Here is a 10,486-nt window from a genome sequence, read left to right as displayed (position 1 = left end):
TGTTTTTCTAGCATTACCTAATTTTGAAAATGTTCCTATGTGTAATCAACCTTTTAGAAATAATGATTTTCTCATAATGTTCCCACATACCCTTAGATTATTAATTTCTTACATTCTTCCATTATGCATCTGCGTTTATCTATAATCTATAAAGCGCTTAATTTGCTGTTCTCATGAAAGGCCCTCCATTTCTCAACACCTCAAGTGGAACAGTTACAGGGACATGACCTCCTAACCACATGAGGCCAGAAGAACAATGTGTTTGCCTCAGTCCAAGGTGCCAGGAAGGGGCGGAAAAAGCCTTAGAAACCCATGCCTCATACATTCTCAGAGAGACAATGCATCTAGGAACTAATGAACCATTCTGTACCTTAACTGACTAGGTTCAATCATCCTCTGGAATGCCTCCTGGAGGCCAGGTGGGCCTAGGGGTTGAAGTCACCTGTGCCCAGAGACACACTCCTTAGTTGCCGGAGTGAGGCTTTCAAATCCATATATCTCTCCTTTACAGGCCTTCTTTGCTGGCAAATGGTGAGGCTATCCTTACTGTAAGTAGAGGAGTCTCCATAGGGGATGGCAAGAGCTAAAGGTAAGGCAGCACAATTTCTTGTGGAACCTTATTTTCTTTCCTAATGGTTCTTTTCCCAGGGGACCTGTGGAGGGCAATTCCCCAACAGACAATCCCCCAAGTACTTAAGGCCAAATTACCTAAAAGAGGGAGTACAAGAAGCTTCACTGTCAGTGGGCCACCTTGCAGTCAACAATCCGTCCACAGCCCGGGCCTTGCCACTCAGGCTGGGACAGCTCGGCTTCCAGCATTTTACTAATATATAGACATACCAGTTGTCATTTTCAGCATGGATAAAGTAAATTAAAACAGCTTCAGTACTTTAAATGTAATTCTGCTGGGACACACATTATTTCTAAGTTTCATGTGACACCTACTATTTAATTCAATTCCCTCATCCATTCCTTCACTCATTCAACAAATCTGCATTGAGCACAAAGGATGTGCCAGGTTGCGGGGGCTCCCCTGTTAGCACATGGCTTCATTGTTGAGCCCTGTCCCAGAAAAGTTGAGAATGTTACCCACCCCAAGTGTCAAAGAATCAAGATAGGGATGTGACTGATGTCAGATGTGTCACCCATGTCAAGAGCTGTGAAGGAGCCAGACTGGGGAAAGGTTAGATGGGCCAGGAGGAGGCAAGCTGAGGGACAAGAGAAGTTCAGCCAGAGTGGGTGCACATGTGCACAGAGGCACTGGGTAAAGAAGATTCCAGCTTTGACCCAAAACAAAGAAATAGAAAGGGGTGTGGCAGGTTGGAGTTGGACATGGAGGCAGGGGTTTGCCACAAGATTCTAGATCCCCCATGTACACCTGAACACAGGGTATATGCCACTATAACACAAGCATACTTAGTAAATGAGGTTGATTTTTTTCTAGAATAATCTGATCTTTCCATCCACCGAAATTAGCTTTTATCCTGTGCCATAAAAGTAGTCCTTTAGGGGGATGCTCAGTCTTTAGGGGTCCTTGCTCCTCAGTTTCATTGTTACCTCCAGCCTCTAAGATGCCTCTAGCTCTAGGAGAGGGGTCTCTCAGGAGAGGTGGGGCTTCCCAGACCCACATGGCAGTGTGCTGGGACTCTTGTGCTTGCATGAGAGGCTGAAATCAGAGCTCTCAGACTTATGCTCTGGGCTTTATGTGTTTAGGCCAAACATGGCAGCCTGTCAGCAGAGTTGTTGAACTGCACAGTGGTCCTGGCCTCAGGAGCACATGGGGGCTGCCATCAGGCCCACACCTACTGGGAGCACTGGGAATGCTGCAGTGCTAGGACTCCAGCCTCTTTATGCCATGGGTCTCTTCGGCTGTCTGGTGAAGACCATGGACTCCCCAGACTCATATTGCTAAGCTCGTAGAAAGAAAAAAATAATGATAAAGGAGACCAATTACACTGAATAGGATAAAGGTTGTTTTTGGGTTTTTTTGTTTGTTTTTCATTTTTAATTTAGCTCTATGTGAGATAATAGAAAATACATATGCAGTTGATCCTTGAACAACCTGGTTTGAACTGCATGGATCCACTTATACATGGATTTTTGACAGTATAGTACTGTCAAGACATTTTCTCTTCCTTGGTGCCAGGCCTGGTGGGAGCCTGACTGGTTGAGGTGAGCCCTTCCACACCTAGAGGCAGGCTTTGGTCCTGCACAGAGGGGCAGTATCCCTGAGCCTGGCTTGCCCTCCTGCTGCTTTTATATGTTATGGAATGTTATTCTAAAACACACTGTGAAAAAGCATATCACTTTTTAGAATTTTTTTTTAATGTTCATTTATTATTTTTGAGAGAGAGACAGAGTATGAGCAGGGAGGGGCAGAAAGAGAGGGAGACACAGAATCCGAATGAAGCAGGCTCCAGGCTCTGAGCTGTCAGCACAGAGCCTGATGGGGGTGGGGAGTGGGGGGGGGGGTTGTTGAACTGACTGCCAGATCATGACTTGAGCTGAAGTTGACGCTTAACAGACTGAGCCACCCAGGCGCCCCATGAAGCGTATCACTTTAGAAGAGTATTTATAATAAGGCTGTCAGATAAAATACAGGATACTTGGCTAAAATGAATTTCATAAATACAGAATAATCTATGTATGAAATAATTGTTTTGATAATTAATGAATGTTGTTTTAATACAAGTATGTCCTATGTAATATTTGGGACATACTTACACTTAAAAAGTATTGTTTTTATCTGAATTCAAAAAATAAAAATAAAAATACAACATTCTGTGAAACATTAGGGGACAAACAATATGGTTCCCACACCTTATACAAAGTAAAAGTGTTTGGTGAACATTTTCAATTAACCTGGAAACAAGTAAAAGAAAACCCCATTACATACTTTCTTATTGTGATGTGGCATGCTCACCCTGTCCTCCAGTTTCACATTAGTCTTAGTTCTGTTCCTCAGCTGATGGCATCTCTGAGATCAGTCTTCCAAGGCAGTGGAAATGGCCATTTCATCACATATGAGGCATTTCCATCCCTACCCTCCACCCACAATACCGCCTCCAGGGCTATTATTTGCAACGGGTGCTGGTACAAGTGCCAAAAGGTGGAAACAACCTAATGTCCATCTACAGATGAATGGATACAGAAAATGTGGTGTATGTATACAATCTTTGTGATGGTTAATTTTGTGTCAACTTGACTGGGCTAAAGGATGACAGAATAGCTTGTAAAACTATTTCTGGCAGTGTCTGTGATAGTGTTTCTGGAAGAGATTAGCATTTGAATCAACAGACTGAGTAAAAACATCCACACTCACCAGTGCTGGTGGGTGATGAGGGAGCATGAGGCAGGCTGAGCACAAGCTAGCACCACCGCCCACCCCAGGTGGGATCTGTGTGATATTGCTCAGGCACTCCTGGCTACCCAAGAACAAAGGAAAGGGGGTTAAGTGCTTGCCTTGGTAATGTGAGAAACTAAGGCAAATGAAAAATTAAATTCCCTTACTTTCTACGCCCATTGTGAGTGACCTTCCTCTAGGAGCTCAGCTGCCTGGATGATGATACTTTGCTAGGGGCTAAAGACAACCTTAGCTTAACATTATCCCAACCTTGAGAATCCTGAGGGTCTACTTTATCAAAACTGCCCCAAGATATATGCTGGCAGTCATACTCTAAGCTTATTAAATGGTAATGAATGACATTTCCCTATCAACAGCTGGTCCCTCAAGGTCCTGGAAACTTGCTTCCAAAATACCTTAGAGTCTTACTCTATCCCTGAGCCCCTCCCAACCTGAGGGTATATAACTTACCTGTCAGGACCCCAGTGCAAGCTCTTCCTGTCCATGGGTCCTGTCCCCATACTTTAATAAAATCACCTTTTTGCACCAAAGATGTCTTCAATAATTCTTTCTTGGCTATCAGCACTGGACCCCATGAAGCCCCCCCACCCATCACCCCAGAACTTCATCAGTGGACATCACACAATCGATTGAGGGCCTGAATAGAACAAAGAAGCAAAAGAAGGATGAATTCTCTCTGTTCTTGGGATAGGATATTCATCTTTTCCTGCCCTCAGACATTAGAGCTCCTGGTTCTTGGGTTTTTGGACTTGGACTGAATTACACCACCAGTTTACCTTGTTCTTCAGCTGCAGACAGCAGTTTGTGGGATTCTCAGCCTCCATAACTGCATGAGCTAACTCCTATAATAGATCTCCTTTTAAATATATCTATATGTATCCCACTGACTCTCTTTCCCTGGAAAACCCTAACAAATAGAAGGGAATATTTTTCAGCATTGAAAAGGAAGGAAATTCTGACAACTGTTACATACAACATGGATGAACCTTGAAGACATTATGTTTAGTGAACTTAGTCACAAAAGGGCAAAATGTGTATGATTCTAATGAGGACCGTCACGCAAGCTGGGGCAAAGCACAAGCTAGCACACCTGATGTGGGAAACAAAGGCAAAGGGAAATGGCAGATAAGATTAAATTGCCTTATAACCTTTAGCTCATTGGCAAGTACTTGAGGCTGGCAGAGTAAAATGTTTCTCCAGGAACTCCCTACTGTCTTAATACTAATGCTTTGCTAGAGGGAAAAACAACCTTACCTTGACAATAGCTAGGTCTCCAGCATCCTGTGAATCATCTTTAATGTATGAAAATCTCATTGGAAACTTCCCTTGGACTTTACCTCCTCCAACTCCATAGTATGTAACCAATCTCTCCTCATGGTCCCAGGGCAGCTCTTTCTGCCCATGGGTCCTGTCCTCCTGCCTTAATAAAATCACCTTTTTGCACAAAAGACATCTTCAAGAATTCTTTCTTGGCCGCCAGGTCCAGACCCCACTAATCCCACTCTCATCCTTAAACCTCATTGTACCCACACCCCTCAAGATGGGATATGTGTGATATCCCTCAGGCACTCCTGGCTTCCCAAAAACAAAGGAAAGGAAACAAATTGTTAATTGATAGACATCTCAGTCATACAAGACATGAGTCTCCATCAGTTTATAAATACCTTAGTAAATTACAGGAAAAAGGCAATCTTATCAATAGCCTAAACTCCAGAAACCTGTAGATTCAATTTCCTGGAGCCCCAACATCACCCTTACCTCCATAGTGATATGGGGAACAAAGGCAAGAAGAAAATGGCTGGTAAAATTAAATTTCCTTATAACCTTCAGCCCACTGGCAAATACTTGAGGCAAATATAGAGTATAACATCTCTCCAGGAACTCCATACTGTCTTAATGTTAATGCTTTGCTAGAGGGAAGAACTACCTTAGCTTGACAATAGCTAGGCCCCCAGTATCCAGTGAATCTTCTTTAGCATATGAAAATCTCATTGGAAACTTCAGATTTGCCTTTACTTCCCCAAGTCCATAGTATATGTCCAGTGGTTCTTCACAACTCAAGCACAACTCTTTCTACCCACAGATCCCGTCACTGTGCTTTAATGAAATCACCTTTTTGCACCAAAGACATCTTCAGGAGTTCTTTCTTGACTGTCAGCTCCAACCCCCCCCCCCACTCCAAAACCTCATCAATTCCACTTATATGAAGTCCCTAAAGTAATTAAATTCATAAAGACAGAAAGTAGAATGGAGGCTGCAAGGGGCTAGGGGAGGTGAAATGGGGAGGTTAGTGTTTAATGGGTACGGTTTCTGTTTGGAATGATGAAAGAGTTCGGAAGATAGATAGTGGTGATGGTTGCACAATAATGTAAATGTACTTAATGCTACCGAACTTTGCACTTAAAAATAAATAAAATGGTAAAATTTGTTATATGTATTTTACCACAGATACATATGTTATGCCCAGAATTCGTGATCCCCAAAGACGACCAGGGAGCTGAGTCCGATGCAAAAGCAAAAGAGCCTTTATTTGAGCTAGTTCGAGCTCAATCCCTTACCTGCAGAGACGCAGCGGTGAGATACTGGGGAGAGAGAGCGAGTTTCAAAAGGACAAAGGTTTTATTGGGGCCTAGGGGCAGTTGGTGAGGTAATGGCTGTGGCCTCAGCCGATTGGCTGGGGAAGGGTCTGAGTCCTGTTAGGCAGGTGAGCGGGAGGATACTCAAGGGGAGGAGTCGTGGTCAAGGTGAAGGACACAGAACAAGATGGAGTTGGTTGTCATAGGCCCGCCTTTTCATTCCCCCCTTGTCATGTAGCTTCCGGACCCAATCATGGGACCGGCTGCGTTTATGGTGACAAGGGGAACAGAGTTTGGAGGTTTACGCAAAGTTCTGGGAACCAAGTGTCCCTGGGGTGGCTCTGGAAGGTCTGATTAAGTATTGTCCCCAAGCTGGTGTCTATGATCTGCCAGGTGATATTTTGGGGGTGTGGGGACTCTCGGCAGCATGAGCAATGACATGCAAAGTTAACAGAGTTACCAATATTAGGTGGGTGAGCTTGAGCAGGTTGTGTTGGTCCTGATTGACGGCCCATCGCATGACGAAGTCCTACCGGATCATGGAGGGGTCCGCTGGCCGAACATGGGTGTGATGGACCCAGGTCGCGATGCCATCTACTTTGAGAGCAGTGGGGGTTGTCAGCACCACGATGTAGGGTCCCTTCCAGTGCGGCTCGAGGGTCTCTCAGTGGTGCCTCTTGACGTAGACCCAGTCTCCCAGCCTGTACTGATGAGGTGTCGGGGTCAGGCCAGCCTCGTAGATGGCACGGAGGCACAGCCAAATGTCCTCGTGCGCCCTCTGGAACCCTCTCAAGGAAAGAAAAAGTTCTTGATCTTTAAACTAAAGGTTGGGAATAATAGGGGGTGGCCTGCTAAACATGATCTTGTAGGGAGTAAAACCCAGAGAGTAAGGAGTGTTCCTAACCCGGTAAAGGGCATATGGTAGGAGAGTCACCCAGTCCCTGCCAGTCTCCATGGTTAATTTGGTAAGGGTCTCTTTTAGGGTTCTATTCATTCTTTCTACCTGTCCTGAGCTCTGGGGCCTGTAAACACAATGTAATTTCCAGTTTGCCCCCACTGCCTTGGCTACTGCCTGCGTTACCTTCGAGATAAAAGCTGGTCCATTGTCTGATCCTATCGTGGCAGGAAAACCATACCTGGGTAAGATATCTTCTGGTAGCTTCTTAGCCACCGTCTGAGCTGTTTCATGCTTGGTTGGGTATGCCTCCACCCAGCCAGAGAAGGTGTCTGTAAATACTAAAAGATATTTATAACCATAATTTCCTGGTTTGACTTCAGTGAAGTTGAACTCCCATTGGGCTCCCAGTCTGGTGCCTCTGAGCCTGGTTCCTTTTTTATTTGATGTGGCTCTCGCATTGGTGAGTTGGCAGGTCTGGCAGGCAGATACGACTTGCTCTATTTTGGTGTCCTGTTGGTGAATCTTGATTCTGGCATGTCGGATTAAGTCTTTTAATTTTCAGGCCCCCATGTGAGTAGACCGATACATGTGCTCTAATACTGAGACTCTGAGCCGGTCTGGCAGCACGAGCTCCTTGTTAGGTGTATACCAACATCCATTTATCTCCTGGGCCGTGGGGAGTTTCTTGATCCGCTGTAACTCCTCCTGGGGGTATTTGGGCTGGTCTGGTAAGACTGGGTCTCCTGGGTCTGGTAGTTGTATGGTCATGGTGGGGACTGAAGTAAGGGTTACTGCCTTGGCTTCCTGGTCAGCCTTTTGAGTACCTCTAGCTCTGGGTTATCAGTTTTCTGGTGCCCTTGGCAGTGGATAATGGCTAGCTTGGCAGGAAGCCATAAGGCCATAAGCAGGTCAAGTATCTCCTGTTTATTTTTTATAGTCCGACTTTCTGCCGTCAGTAACCCCCTCTCCTGATAAATTGCCCCATGAATATGAGCTGTGGCAAACGCATAATTGCTGTCTGTGTAGATGTTAAGCCATTTTCCAGCTCCCAGCGTCAGCGCCTTGGTGAGGGCGACGAGCTCTGCTCACTGGGCTGACGTTCTGGAGGGTAGAGCCTCCGCCCATACGGTATCCGTTTCGGTGACCACCGCTGCACCTGCATACCTGTGTCCGTCCCGCACAAAGCTGCTGCCATCAGTGAACCAAGTAGCCTCGGCATCGGGGAGGGGCCGGTCAGTCAGGTCCGTCCGGAATCCATGTACTTGCTCCGGGATCCCCACACAGTCATGTAGTGGAGCACCTAGGTCAGGGTCGGGCAGCAGGGTTGCAGGATTGAGGGCCACACTGGGGTGGAACCGCACCCGTGGAGGGTTGAGTAGGAGGCTCTGGTAATGAGTCATACGTGTGTTGCTCATCCATCTATCAGGAGGCTGTTTCAGGACCCCTTCAATGGCGTGTGGGTCGTGATCCAGATCTCCTGTCCTAGGGTCAGTTTGTCTGCGTCCTTGACTAGGAGTGCTGTCGCCACAATAATTCTTAGGCATGGCGGCCAGCTGGCAGCCACTGGGTCTAGTTTCTTGGACAGGTAAGCCACTGGGTGGTTCCAGGGGCCTAAGGCTTGAGTTAGAACCCCTTTTGCTCTTCCCTCATGTTCGTCTACAAAGAGGTGGAAGGGCTTCGTAATGTCTGGCAGGCCCAGGGCTGGGGCACTTAGGAGGGCCTTTTTTAACTGATTAAAGGCAGTTTCTTCTTTTTCAGCCCAATTTAAATGTTTTCCCCTCTCTGGTAGCTTCATATAGGGGCCTGGCCATCTCAGCAAAACCTAGAACCCAGAGGCGGCAGTAGCTGGCTGATCCTAAGAATCCCCTTACTTCTCTTCGGGAGGTGGGAGTAGGGATCTTTAGGACAGTTTCTCTTCTGGCATCTGATAACCGCTGCTGTCCGCCCTCCAGGATATATCCCAGGTAACTTACCTTCTCCCTGCATATCTGAGCCTTCTTCGGGGATGCCCGGTACCCTAAGGCCCCCAGGGTAGCCAGCAGGTCCTGGGTCCCTCGCTCACAGTCTTTGGCCTTGTCGGCAGCAATCAGGATGTCATCTACATACTGTAGGAGGGTGAGGCCAGGGTGCTCCTTTCTGTACTCACCCAGGTCCTCGTGTAGTGCCTCGTCGAAGATGGTGGGCAAATTTTTGAATCCCTGAGGTAGCCGTGTCCAGGTGAGTTGCCCACTGTAGCCCTCCTCCGGATCATGCCACTCAAAGGCGAACAAGGGTTGGCTCTGGGGTGCCAGCGGCAGACTGAAGAAGGCGTCCTTTAAATCTAGTACAGTATACCAGACCCCGGAGGGCGCCAAGGAGCTCAAGAGAGTATATGGGTTGGGAACAGTTGGGTGTATGTCCGTGACCCTCTTATTTACTTCCCGGAGGTCTTGTACCCGTTGGTAGTCATTTGTATGAGGCTTTTTGACTGGTAGTAGGGGGGTGTTCCAGGCAGACTGGCAAGGAACTAGTACCCCTATGCTTCATAGTCTCCGGATGTGTGGCTGGATCCCCTTCCGGGCCTCCTGGGACATGGGGTATTGTTTGATCCTTACCGGACTTTCTCCTGGCTTGAGCTCTACCAGGACCAGGGTCCTGTGAGCAGCTAGTCCTATCCCCCCTGTCTCTGCCCAAACCGAGGGCAATTCTTGTAGCCATCTGTCTATATTATTCTCTCTTGGGAGCGCCTCCTGGTGGAGGCGGTATTCATCCTCCAGTTTCATGGTCAGGACCTGAATGGGGTGGTCCTTGCCATCGGTGACCTGAAGTTGGAAGTTGTCTGGAAGTTATCTAAGCTCCAATCTTGGTCAGTAAGTCTTGTCCTAACAGTGGGTAGGGGCATTCTGGTATTACCATAAAGGAGTGGGATACCCGACCTGTCCCAAATCTACCGTTCTTCGGGTAGTCCATGAATACTGGCTCATACCAGTTGCCCCTTGTACCCAGGACTTCTTGCTGGCTAGTTTTCCTTGTGGGGTGTGGAGGACCGAATGTTGCACTCCGGTGTTGACAAGGAAGTCAACGGGGATCCCCTCCACTTTAAGAGTTACCCTGGGCTCGGGGAGAGGGTCTGAATCCCGACTCCCCTAATCACTCAGTTCATCTAGCTCTAAGACTTTACTCGATCAGTCTTGCTTCCCTTCCCGCCGGCCTTTTTCGGACAATCTTGGGCCCAATGCCCTATCTCCTCGCAGTATGTGCAGCCTTTCTGCAGCCTCTGCTTCCCCCCCACCCCCCTTGGTGGTTCCTTTACCTTTTCTTGCGTCGTCCTCCAGCTGCTGGAGACGGCGGTCTCATTCCTTGGGGAAGTCAGCAGTGGTAGCTAGTAGTATTCTGGCCAGGTCTCGAGTCTGCTTACTGCTGGCAGCTGCCATGGTGCGAGCCTGCTTGTCCTCAGGAGGCTTCCAGTTATTATATACCTTTTCGGCTACCACCAGTAAGTCCTGCAGACTTTTTTCTCCTAGTCTATCTATTTTCTGTAATTTTCTCCTAATGTCTATGGCCAATTGGTTTACAAAGGCTATGGTAACAGCTGCCTTGCTTTCCGGAGCCTCTGGATCCATGGGGATATAGGTACGGAATGCCTCCATGATCCGTTCTAAAAAGGCA

The sequence above is a fragment of the Panthera onca genome, chromosome B3 (genome assembly GCF_046562875.1).
Source record: "Panthera onca isolate mPanOnc1 chromosome B3, mPanOnc1 haplotype 2, whole genome shotgun sequence".
Taxonomy (NCBI): domain Eukaryota; kingdom Metazoa; phylum Chordata; class Mammalia; order Carnivora; family Felidae; genus Panthera; species Panthera onca.
This window is presented reverse-complemented; position numbering follows the sequence as displayed.